Raw genomic sequence first — 14,047 nt, 5'->3', positions numbered from 1 at the left:
CTGAGCGACTGAACTGAACTGAACGATAAAACTTAAGGTCATAGAGAACAAGGAAGAGGGAATTCTAAATGGAACACGGCTATTGAAGTGAGAATGCAGGAATATTTGAAATACAGTATACATTAATTTGTGTGCTTATGGTGAATGGAACATACAAATAATACGGTGGATAGAAGACAAAGAACATTTTCCTTCCAACTTACTCACATACTGTTGCTGTGTTATGCTGTGCTAAGTTGCTTCAGTAGAGTCCAACTCTTTGTGACCCTATGAACTGTAACTGGCCAGGCTCTACTGTCCATGGGGATTCTCCAGGCAAGACTTCTAAAGCAGGTTGGCATGTCTTCCTCCAGGGTATCTTCACAACCCAGGGATTGAACTCACATCTCTTATGTCTCCTGCATTGGTAGGTGGGTTCTTTATCACTAGCATGACCTCAGAAGCCTATATTATTGCCAGTCTACCTCTGATGTGTTTTTGATGAGATTTTCACAACCCATGATAAAAACACAGGCACCTAGATTCTTCCAGTTTGCTTGATTTAGATCAGGATCTTGAGTAGTTTCATAAATACAAACCTAATTTATTTTATTTTTTTCAGTGATTCAATCTTACTGAGTGTCTTTTGCAAATTAATTGAGTACATTACAATTCCATCTATTCTCAAACTGAAGATGTTACAAATTAACCAAGTAAATTTTCATTGTTCAATTCTTACACTATGACATTGCAAATCAACTAAGTACCTTTTCTTTTATTTATTTATTTATTTATTTTTTACCTTTTATTTTGTTAAGTACCTTTTATTCTTATCTCCAGTGGCCTTGGCCTGCAGCTACGTACGTAATGTAGCACTTAGGTTTCCGGCTAAAGGATGAGGCTAGGTCACAGCAGTGACATCTGAGGTGAGAGAACAGAATCCCAAGCACTAGACCAGTGGTCAGTGACCAAGCCCCTGGCTTCCTTGACCTTGCAGAAAAGAATTCCCACAAAGATGAAAAGTAATGAAGCAAGTAAAGTGTTTATTAGGAGGAAAAGAGTATACTACATGTGGATGGACGCATGATCAGGCTCAGCGAATCCTTGATTTGTGTGCTTGTGACAGTTTGAATTACTTTTCCAGGGCATTTTTTCTGGGTTTCCTTTGATCAGTCATTTTGATTTGCCTGGTTCTGTGTCCATATTTGTTTCATCTCAGGAACCTCCCATGTATACATGCTTATCTCTTAGCCAAGATGGATTCTAGTTACATGGTTTATGGGTAGTTGATATCACTAACTATGAGGTGATGGATGGCTCCCTCCCTTTCTGACCTCCAAGGAGAATTTTTGTGCATTTGTAGTCAAGGATGTGTCCTTAACTTTGAGAATGGGGAATAATTGGACTTTAATTTGGGCAGAGCATTGCCTCCTCCATTATCCTGCTTTGATGGAGTTTTTGCTATTATGGCGTTTCTGTCCACAGTGCAAAAACTGTTCAGCCTGGGTCCCATCTATGTCCTGCCTCATTTCCCTCTACTCTTTTTATTACTAAACCCTTTATTTTGTATTGGGATATAGCTGATTAACAATTGCGTGAAAGTTACAGGTGAACAGGGAAGAGATTCAGCACACATATTCATGTATCCACTCTCCCCTAAACTCCCCTGCCACTCAGGCTGCCACGTAACATTGAACAGAATCCCATGTGCTATGTAGTAGGTCCTTGTAGATTATTCATTATAAATATAGTAGTGCGTACATGTCTATCTCAAGCTCTCAAATTATCTCTTCCCCATTTTCTTCTCCCTGGCAACCATACATTTATTTTCTAAGTCTGTGAGTCTATTTCTGTTTAGTAAGTAAATTCGCTTATAGCATTTCTTTTACATTCCGTTTATGAGATGTCATATCATATTTCTCATCTGTCTAATTTACTTCACTCAGTGCAGCAATCTCAAGGTCCATCCATGTTGCTACAAATGGCAATATTTGATTCTTTTTAAAGGCTGATTAATATCCCATTGTATACATGTGCCACATCTTTATCCATTCCTCTGTTGATGAACATTAAGGTTCCTTCCACATCTTGAGTATTACAAACAGCACTGCAGTGAACACACAGTTCAGTCGCTCAGTTGTGTCCAACTCTTTGACACTGCATGAACCACGGCACACCAGGTCTCCCTGTCCATCACCAACTCCCAGAGTTCAACCAACCCATGTCCATTGAGTCTGTGATGTCATCCAACCATCTCATCCTCTGTCATCCCCTTCTCTTCCTGCCCTCAATCTTTCCCAGCATCAGGATCTTTTCAAATGACTCAGCTCTTCACATCAGGTGGCCAAAGTATTGGAGTTTCAGCTTCAACATCAGTCTTTCCAATGAACACCCAGGACTGATCTCCTTTAGGATGGACTGGTTGGATCCCCTTGCAGTCCAAGGGACCCTCAAGAGTCTTCTCCAACACCATAGTTCAAAAGCATCAGTTCTTCGGTGCTCAGCTTTTCTTATAGTCCAAGTCTCACATCCATACATGACCACTGGAAAAGCCATAGCCTTGACTAGACCCACCTTTGTTGGCAAAGTAATGTCTCTGCTTTTTAATATGCTGTCTAGGTTGGTCATAACATTCCTTCCAAGGAGTAAGTGTCTTTTAATTTCATGGCTGCAGTCACCATCTGCAGTGATTTTGGAGCCCCCCAAAATAAAGTCAGCCACTGTTTCCACTGTTTCACTATCTGTTTGCCGTGAAGAGATGGGGCCAGATGCCATGATCTTAGTTTTCTGAATGTTGAGCTTTAAGCCAACTTTTTCACACTCCTCTTTCACTTTCATCAAGAGGCTCTTTAGTTCTTCACTTTCTACCATAAGGGTGGTGTCATCTGCATATCTGAGGTTATTGATATTTCTCCTGGCAATCTTGATTCCAGCTTGTGCTTCCTCCAGCCCAACATTTCTCATCATGTACTCTAGGGTGTATGTATACTTTTTCTCCAGATATATGCCCAGGAATGTGATTGAAGTGTCATATGATAGCTCTATTTTTAGTTTGTTTTTTACTTAAAAGAATCTCTATACTGTTCTCCACAGTCTCAAAAATTTTACGGGTGCACAAAAGACCCCAAATAGTCAAAGCAGTCTTGAGAAGGAGAAACAGATCTAGGAGAATCAAGTTCCCTGACTTCAGACTATACTACAAAGCTGCAGTCATCAAAATAGTATTCTACTGGCACAAAAATAGGAATATAGTTTAATGGAACAGGATAAAAGATCCAGAAACAAACACATGCATCAATGGTCAATTAATCTGTGTCAGAGGAGGCAAGATTACAGAATACTGGAAAGACAGTTGCTTCAACAAATGGTGCTGGGAAAATCAGACAGCTACATGTAAAAAAGTGAAATTGGATGATTTTTAACACCATACACAAAAACAAGCTCAAAATGGATTAAAGACCTACATGTGAGGCTGGACACTATAAATCTTCTGTGTGCTTTGTTGCTCAGTCATGTCTAACTCTTTGCAACCCCATGGACTGTAGCCCATCAGGCTCCTCTGTTCATGGGATTTCCCAGACAAGAACATTAGAGTGGGTTGCCATTTCCTTCTCCAGGGTATCCTCCCAACCTAGGGATAACCATGTCTCATCTGTCTCCTACATTGGCAGGAGTGTTCTTCAACACTGAGCCAGGGTTATGAGCTAAAAGAAATTATTTTCCTACCTAATTGGCTGAAGCTAGCTGACAAAGTGTGCCCAGACTAGTTTGGAGATGAGAGGAAGTGTTAGTCGCTCAGTAGTGTCTGACTCTTTGCGACCCCATGGACTGTAGCCCACCAGGCTTTTCTGCCCATAGAATTTTCCAGGCAAGAATACTGGAGTGGATTGCTATTTCTCACTCCAGGGGATCTTCTTGACTCAGGGATTGAACCCAGGTCTCCTGCATTGCAGCCAGATTTTTTACCATCTGAGCCACCAGGGAAGCCCAAAGTGAAAGTGTTAGTTAGTCCTGTCTGACTGTTTGCCACCCAAAGGACTGTAGCCCATCAGGCTCCTCTGTCCATGGCATTCTCCAGGCAAGGATACTGGAGTGGGTAGCCATTCCTTTCTCCAGGGATATTCCTGACCCAGGGACCGAACCCAGGTCTTTCACATTGTAGACAGATTCTCTATGTGTCTGAGCCACAAGGAAAGCCCCAGAGTAAAACATAAGCAGAACACTCTTTGACATGAATTGCAGCAATATCTTTTCTGATCTGTCTACAAAAAACAACAGAAGTAAAATTTTAAAAATAAACAAATGAGACCTACTTAAACTCAAAAGCTGTTGTATAGCAAAGAAAAAAAAAATGAAAAGACAACCCACAGATTGGGAAAAAAAATATTTGCAAATGATGCAACCAATAAGGGATTAGTCTCCAAAAACAGTTTATGAAGCTTAGCAGCATCGAAACATACAACATAATCAAAATGGGCAGAAGACCTAAAATAAATATTTCTCCAAAGAAGACATACATATGGCCAATAGGCACACTAAAAGATATTCAAAATTGCTAATAATTAGAGAAATGAAGATCAAACCTACAATGAAATATCATGTCACACCAACCAGAATGGCTGTCATAAAAATATTCACCAATAAAAAGTTCTAGAGAGGGTGTGGAGATAAGGGAATCCTTCTACACTGTTGGTGGGAATGTAAGTTCCATTTATTCTTAAAGATAAGTAGAGATTACAGTGAGAGGCTATTTAAATGGCCTATTATTCCTAAAAGTGCTCGATGAGTTCAAGTGACTATTGCCAACATATGCCATTTGTATTTACATTTACTTTACATAATTGGATTTGACTGTATTTAATTTTTTTTCTTAAGTAAAGTATGTCCCTCAATACCCCCTTCAAATATATTTCAGATCATGTTACAAAATCAAACCCAGATGCCAAAGAGAATGAAGCTTAGCTAAAAAATGTACAGGGTATGTCTGTTCCCGGGCAGAATGTGTCTATGAAGAGACATGCATTCCTCCCTGAAATTCTACTACCATAATTATCAAGAAGAAGCTAATTGCTTTAAAGTTTTCACATTTTTAAATGAATATAGTTATATTTGCAGTTTGTTTTATTTTCTCAGTCCTCCAAATGACATATTCAGAAAATAATGGCAGAAGTTATACTGTGTATAAAATAAGTCTATTTTTTAACCTGTATGCAGGTCAAGAAACAACAATTAGAATGGGACATGGAACAATGGATGGGTTTCAAACTGAGAAAGAAGTACATCAAAACTGTATACTGTCGCCCTACTTATTTAACTTACATACAGAGCACATCATGAGAAATGATGGACTGGATTAAGCACAAGCTGGAATCAAAATTACCTGGAGAAATATCAATAACCTCAGATATGAAGATGATACCACCCTTATGGCAGAAAGTGAAGAGGAACTAAAGAGCCTCTTGATGAAGGTGAAAGAGGAGAGTAAAAAAAAAAACTGACTTAAAATTTAACATTCAAAAATGAAGATCATGGCATCTGGTCCCATCACTTCCTGGCAAATAGGTGGGAAAACAGTGGCAGACATTATTTTCTTGGGCTCCAAATCACTGCAGATGTTCAACCTAGACAACATATTAAAAGCAGAGACATTACTTTGCCAACAAAGGTCTATATAGTCAAAGCTATGGCTTTTCCGGTAGTCAGGTGTGGATGTGAGAGTCAGATCATAAAGAAGGCTGAGTCCTGAAGAATTTATGCTTTTGAATTGTGGCTTTGGAGAAGACTCTTGAGAGTCCTTGGACTGCAAGGAGATCAAACCAGTCAATTCTAAAGGAAATCAACCATGAGTACTTATTGGATGGACCGATACTGAAACTGAAGCTTCAATACTTTGGCCACCTGATGGGGAGAGCCAGCTAATTAGAAAAGACCCTAATTCAGGGAAAGACTGAAGGCAGGAGGAGAAGGGGATGACAGAGGATGAGATGGTTGGATGGCATTGCCAACTTGATGGACATGTGTTTGAGCAAGCTCTGGGAGTTAGTGATGGACAGGGAAGTCTGGTGTGCTGCAGTCCATGCGATCACAAGGATTTGGACATGACTGAGTGACTGAACGATAACAATTCTTTAAGCTACCAGTATGGTACATTTTATATTATTTTGGGATACAAACCCAATTCACTTTCAGTTTCCATGAATTTTAAAAGCCTCCAACTTGTTTACTTGTTGCTGTTATATAATTTCTACTCCTAGATAATTTCTTATCATCTGTCTAAGAAATGGTATTCTTCAAAATAAGGGTCTTCTCCTCCATCTACAACCAAATGCATTTTAACACCAGTATTGCTTAAAATGCCATTCCTTCTCTAACATTCTTTCCATCCCTTTCTTTCAGGAAGTACTATCCATTCTCAATTCAGAGGTTTTTCTAGTCTGTTGCATCCAATACTGATTGAATATCTTGTTTATATATATTCAGATATTCAGAGATATATGAGACCAATTTAATGTAGTGGTTTCAACTTTGCCATAGTAATGCCTTTTATCTAAATTAATGTTATAAAACTTCTGAATCATCTTATATCTATTGTATCTCGTATTCATAGGCAACTGTCATGTAATCTGCACTGATACCAGTCCCTGACTTATTTCCCTGACTTATTTCCTTATTTCTGTAGTACTTTCTAAACTACATGTTTGTGTTGTTTATGTGGAGATCTTTCCATTTTTATGGCTTTCTTTCTAGTACTATCTGCTTATTATACAGGAGACAGATTTTTTTTTCTGTCCTCTACATCAAAAGTATGTACAGATAACTTAACATGATGCCAATACTTGTTTTATTAATGAATCTTAAATTTGGATAGGGAAAGCTTATTGAGCTGGCACATCTCCAATTCACATGACATCAGTTGAGCAGTTTGACTGAGGCTGAAATGCACATGCCTAGAGAGTTAGTGTTGGCTGTCAGCTGAGATCTAGTCTGGTGGTCTTTGTTCTTTTATAAATGAGCTTCTCCAAAGAACCATAGAAGCCTCCATGCAAACATAGCAGTTGTTCTCAAAGTCTCATGATTTAAAAGTTATTTGAACTTGACTCTACATGAAGAGCATATTGAGAGAAGATAACTACAGTAGATTCTTCCATTGAGAAAAGAAAGAATTAAGAATACATAAAAGTCATTGGCTCATAGCATTTCTGAAACATATCTAGGCACATGCTGTCAGTTCATTGATTATTTCTTAGTCTTGTTCCCTAGACATTATTTAGGGAATGACTTTGGCTCTTCACTCGGAATTATCCCTTTATTTCCAGCAGGAATACTCCATTTTTACAGCTAAATGGTTTTCTTAAGCTTCTTTTGGTGTAGTAAGTTAGGTACTTAGAAGATTTTTGTTTGTCTTATTTGTATACTTTTCTGTTTCTGTAAGCTAGTTACTTTTTTTTTTCATTTTTAAATTAGGAAAGTGTCTATGAATCAAATAAAAGCTGTTCAATGCCAATCTTATCAAGATGGGTTATATTGGGCCCAAATGAGACTAATGTAGAAAAATACCTTTAATATTCTTAGAAACCCTATTGCTTAATTACAAACCATGCTCTTAAGAATATTAAGCATACCCTAAAATCTTTTCAGGCCTAAACCAATAAGGTTTTACAGTCAAGTCATGGAAACTTTTGCTATTAAGTCATTCTATTCTTCTAGTCCACCGTATTTGCTGTTTGTCTAAAGCCATTTCTTACTTTGAAAAACTATTTTTTCTGGTAGAGATCAGAAATGAGAAGCATTCCTATTTCCAACACTCAAACTCTTTTTTTTTTTTTTTTTTTTAATTTCCTTTAAATTCTGCTCAATTACTCAATGGGGTCTTTAATTCTTTTCTTATATTTTGTCTTGCTGCTGCTGCTAAGTCACTTCAGTCGCGTCCGACTCTGTGCGACCCCATAGATGGCAGCCCACCAGGCTCTGCCATCACTGGGATTCTCCAGGCAAGAATGGTTGCCATTTCCTACTCCAGTGCATGAAAGTGAAAAGTGAAAGTGAAGTCGTTCACTCGTGTCCAACTGTTCGCAACCCCATAGACTGCAGCCTACAAGCTCCTCTGTCCATGAGATTTTTCAGGCAAGAATACTGGAGTGGGGTGCCATTGCCTTAGGCAGCTAGAAAAAAATCGGTTGACAATTTCTATGGCTAGTGACGAAAATATACGCAGTGAAATCTATCCATGACTTCTTCAGGTCTATTTCCTATGTTGCCATAGGCAATTGTGATGAGAATCTTTTAAGTTCAGTTCAGTTCGGTCCATCAGTCGTGTCTGGCTCTTTGCGACCCCATGAATTGCAGCACGCCAGGCCTCCCTGTCCATCACAATCTCCTGGAGTTCACTCAGACTCACGTCCATCGAGTCGGTGATTCCATCCAGTCGTCTCATCCTCTGTTGTCCCCTTCTCCTCCTGCCCCAACCCCTCCCAGCATCAGAGTCTTTTCCAATGAGTCAACTCTTCACATGAGGTGGCCAAAGTACTGGAGTTTCAGCTTTAGCACATTCCTGCCAAAGGACACCCAGGACTGATCTCCTTTAGAATTAACTGGTTGGAACTTCTTGCAGTCCAAGAGACCCTTAAGAGTCTTCTCCAACACCACAGTTCAAAAGCATCAATTCTTTGGTGCTCAGCCTTCTTCACAATCCAACTCTCAAATCCATACATGACCACATGTGTCAAAACAATAGCCTTGACTAGACAGACCTTTGTTGGGAGAGTAATGTCTCTGCTTTTGAATGTGCTATCTAGGTTGGTCATAAGTTTCCTTCCAAGCAGTAAGCGTCGTTTAATTTCATGACTGCAGTCACCATCTGCAGTGATTTTTGAGCCCCCAAAAATAAAGTCTGACACTGTTTCCACTGTTTCCCCATCTATTTCCCATGAAGTGATGGGACCAGATGCCATGATCTTCGTTTTCTGAAAGTTGAGCTTTAAGCCAACTTTTTGCTCTCCTCTTTCACTCTCATCAAGAGGCTTTTTAGTTCCTCTTCACTTTCTGCCATAAGAGTGATGTCATCTGCATATCTGAGGTTATTGATATTTCTCCCGGCAATCTTGATTCTAGCTTGTGCTTCTTCCAGCCCAGCATTTCTCATGATGTACTCTGCATATAAGTTAAATAAGCAGGGTGACAACATGCAACCTTGATGTACTCCTTTTCCTATTTGGAAACAGTCTGTTGTTCCATGTCCAGTTCTAACTGTTGTTTCCTGACCTGAATATAGGTTTCTCAAGGGGCAGGTCAGGTGGTCTGGTATTCCCATCTCTTTCAGAATTTTCCAGTTTATTGTGATCCACACAGTCAAAAGCTTTGGCATAGTCAATAAAGCAGAAATAGATGATTTTCCTGAGCTCTCTTGCTTTTTTGATTATCCAGCGGATGTTGGCAATTTGATCTCTGATTCCTCTGCCTTTTATAACACCAGCTTGAACATCTGGAAGTTCACAGTTCATGAATCTTTTGACCACTTCCTAAATGGGGACCTCTTTTATCGAACCTTCAGTCCACATTTTAGATTTTTGTACAGTGGCACTCCATTTCCAGAAACCAACTTTATTTGTCTATTGCTGAAAATTTGTCTGTCATATTTTGGTAACCTCAAAACATGATGTCTTCAAACTATGATTTTACCTCACCTAATTGTTCTATGCCTCAGAAATATGTACAGGGTTTAGGCAATGTTAAACTAACAGTCAGGCTTGGCACCAGTGTGGGGTTGGCTGGAAATGGGCTCATATGAGTCTCTCTCCTTCTTCATGAAGTTTCAGGGTTTTTCTCAGTGTTGTTTTCAACTGAGTATTTGGATTTCTTACTTGGTAACACAGGACTCTAAGATACAGAAACAGGAAGTAGAAGCTACCTGTTACTTAAAGACTGGATCCAGAAATTGGCACAGCATCACTTTTCTGCATTCTCTTGATGAAACAATCACAGAAACTGCCCAGATTCAAAACTGTATTTTTCAATGGGAGCGTTATCAAGTGATGCATGGCTGTCATTAATCCGGGCCTCCTAAGTGGTAGAGTAGTATATAATTTGCCTGCCAATTCAGGAGAAGAGGGTTCGATCCCTGAGTCAGGAAGATGCCCTAGAAGAGGGCATGGCAACCCACTCCAGTATCCTTACCTTGAAAATCCCCTGATGACCTACGGTGCATAGGGTCGCAAAGAGACAGACACAACTGAGCAACTGAACAGACATGCATTTTAATCTATAATAGGGAATGTTCAAATAACAATATGATTTCTAGCACAAACTTTTCAAATTGGATTGATTTAACTTGTATAGTCACAAGCCTATAAATAAAGGTGATGATTTGGGTTATACATTTGCATATTGTTTATTGTAGAAGACTTTAAACATATTTTGACCCTTTGTTTTCTGTTTTTGAAAAGATTGATATGGTTTTGAGGGAAAAAAAAAAAAAAAAAACATAACTCCTAGGTAGCACACTTCGAAATTTCTGTTTTATTTGATTCTTGAATATTTACCAAGTAATTTATCCTTAATATACCTTCTGTTCTTTGTCTTTTTCTCTTTGTGTCTATCCATTAATTAAAGGAAAACTTTACCAAAAGTAAGAAATTACTCTGAAGGTCCATGTTCATTTTGTCTGATTGTTTCATTTTTTATACTTTCACCTCCTATAAGTTTTTGCTAAAGCTGATGAACTTCATATGCTATTTTTGGTGCAAGCTAAGAGATCTTTCTGTCTCTTCCTAAAACTTTTGATCTGCTATATCTTGCCATGAAACAGTCAAGCCTGCTGTTTTTATATCTTAATTGCTTTCTAAATTTATACATATTTATTCCTTAAAAGATGGCACGATAAAATTTTCAATTTCCTCAACTCTTTACAGATTTTACAATATTTGCATTTGCAGTATGCTAAAAAAAATATATTTTCATTTCTAATGTCTTCTAATAAGGAACCATTACTGGTTCCTCTGTTTCTTCTGATACTTGAGCCTGATAACTATGTAGCCAAGAAAAAAATATATATGTATATTATAATAGAGGATCATATGTTTAACCTTGTAAAAGAATAATTTGCCTGACCAAAACTTTATTTTCAGATATTACTGACTTATTTTTTGTCTTGAACCTTAGTTTATCAAATCTAGAAATTGTATAAGATTCTTGACCCACTGCAATCCAGAAATATACTCAGACTGAGCAAAATACTTCAAAAGGAAGTAAGAATTTGACCTCTTCTGAACTCTGTCCTATTTGAGGAATAAAGGCAAAGAACAGTCACAAAAATGTAGAAACACTGACAGAACACCTGTGAAGTAACTCTCAACTCAAAAAAATTCACTATTGACGTGGAAAGTCTCTTTTTGTTAATTTTTTCAAGTCTTCTATGGATTATTCCATTGTAAACTAGCATAACATTGTCAAGGACCAGAATAAACTGTTTTGTGATTATTTCAGGCTATGAGATTAGGACTAGAGGAAGGAAATAAAAGGCTAAACGGACCCTAAAAAATAGATGTCATAATTCCTGTTAAGGATTGTTCTCATTGGAAAAGAAAGGTCACTATTCCACTGGACTATTTTATGTTATCTCTTTCCTCTGACAACACACACACACACACACACACACACACACACACTTGAGTTGCTTAATGTAAAGAATAAAAGAGTGTTTCTTTCACTGTCATCAACACTAGACATTCATTAATGTATATTAAGTACACATTGTTGAAAACTCAGAATATACTGGTGTCAGGATACAAATTAAGACACAATAGTTGAGCATTTGCTGAGTGCTTTAACCTTCTATTAGACATGTTTCCTTATTAGTGTGGGAATATCAGGCAGTTTACCAAATAAATAATAGAGATTATACATGACAAAATCTATAGTAATTCAAAAAAAGATCACCTTGATGATTACCTACTCATAAAATATAGATTTTATAAGAAGAAAACTAGAAACATGTCCTTTTCACAAAATACTGAACTGAAGGAAATACTTAGTTTAACCCCCAAACAACCAGATATATGTATGCATTATTTTTTGAAGAAAGACTAAGGCCAAGAGAGATATTCTTTACATTATACCACCCAATTTTTCCTTCTTCTACAACCTAAGGCACTCTTCTCTCCCAGGTGAGTCATTAAGACAATGGTCTTTGGAAGAAGACTATGTGATGCCTGGGTAACTATCCTTGTCTAGAGATGGAAGACTGGGTGAAGTAACAAATTCAAACTCGACAGTTCTGAGTTGTACTCTCATTTTTATCTGTGCACACTATTTTTCTGCACGATCATCCTTCTTCTTTTTTTAATCATATAATGTACTCAAATTGGCTCATTTTTTTACAACTGCCTTTGTTTCTAGAGCAAGAAAATTTTAATACACTACAATAGAACAAATTATGACCCACAAGTGAAACCTGATCATTTTTAAACAACCCACATGCAAATATTTTCTTTTTTTGTATATTTCAGGTGATTGAAAAAGCAAACAAAAAATAGTATTTCATGATACTTGAGAATTTGTGAAGTTCAAATTTTATTGCCTACATATAAAGGGTTTGCCTGTAGCAAGACCATGCTCATTTGTTTACCTGTGGTCAATGGTTACCTTTGTTTTACTACAGTGGAGTGGAGTAGTTGAGACTAAATTAGCATACGGTCCACAAAGCCATATTTCTATATTTAATATCTGACCCATTACAGGAAAGTTTGCTGACCATTGTAATACATATTCAAATGATTCTTTCAGAATTAAAAATTATCTTAAACAAATGTGCATTGTAAACCTGGGTAGTGGAAGGCTTTGATGAATTCTTCACTGAACTTGGGTGGAGGGTGCTGTCAGGCATGGAACTAACCCTTGTACTTTGTGAACACAACATCCACTGATAGTGACTTTGCGATCAATATATTTGCCAATCACATGGAAATGGTGAAAAGATAGTTTAAAATATAGAGTAGATTCCTGTCAAAGTTTCCATTTGATTCTGTATACACTGACCAAATGGAAGGAATCAATGAGACATAAATTCAGGGACAGGAGATATTTATTGCCAATAGGTTTGCAGCAAATTTCCTAGAAACATTGATTACAATGGAAAACAATTATACTTTAAAAAAAAAAAAAAAGTTCTTTAACTGCTGATTTCAAGACATTGTTTTATGGTCTACAAGACTTGACAATTTATGCAATAAAATATTTAGCCTTTCAAAATAAAAATAAATAAATAAATAAAAAGCTTTAAAACTCCCCTCTTTTTCGTAGCATATTTTAGCCACTGGCATAAATAAAATGTCTTCCTTTTAGTTCATTTCCATAAGTAGGTTGCTTCCTGAAAGTTTTCCTGATTTATCAATCCTTGATCTTTAAAAATTATCTCATTTCCAACAGTATTAAACTTCTAATCTTTGCTTCCTGAAAGAATGTTTCTATTGGCAAAGATACTCATGGGATATCCAGATAGCAAATAGCCACCAAATTCACTTTGGAATTTTCAGCTCACACTGTGTCAAAACATTTAAAAAGGGCAAGTTACCAAACACCTTGGAAAGTAGGACCCAGATAATATCAAGATGACATTTTTAGTACAAAGAAAGTAGTGCAGTGAGTTTGCATATTAAAACCACTTATGAAAGGATGTTGTGATGTACTTCCAGCCTCTGAACAAAATCAAGAAAAACAAGTGAGAGCAATTGCTTCCCAGGTGGTGCAGTGGTAAAGAATCCATCTGTGAATATAGAAGACACAAGAGACAAGGGTTCGATCCCTGGGTTAAGAAGATCACCTGGAGAAGGAAATAACAACCCACTCCAATTTTCTTGCCTGGAACATTCCATGGACAGAGAAGTCTGGTGGGATAGAGTCCATGAGGTCACAAAGAGTTGGACACATGAGTGTCTGAGCATGAGCACAAGCGAGTCAGCCCAACTATTCTAAGCTAAATCAAATCACCACAATGTATCATCATGATGTGAAGATATTGTAGAATAATACAAATAACTTCACCATATTTTCATCTTATTCATTTCAAGCTAGG

The sequence above is a fragment of the Budorcas taxicolor genome, chromosome 22 (assembly GCF_023091745.1).
Source record: "Budorcas taxicolor isolate Tak-1 chromosome 22, Takin1.1, whole genome shotgun sequence".
Lineage (NCBI taxonomy): Eukaryota > Metazoa > Chordata > Mammalia > Artiodactyla > Bovidae > Budorcas > Budorcas taxicolor.
Note: the sequence above shows the minus strand (reverse complement) of the source record.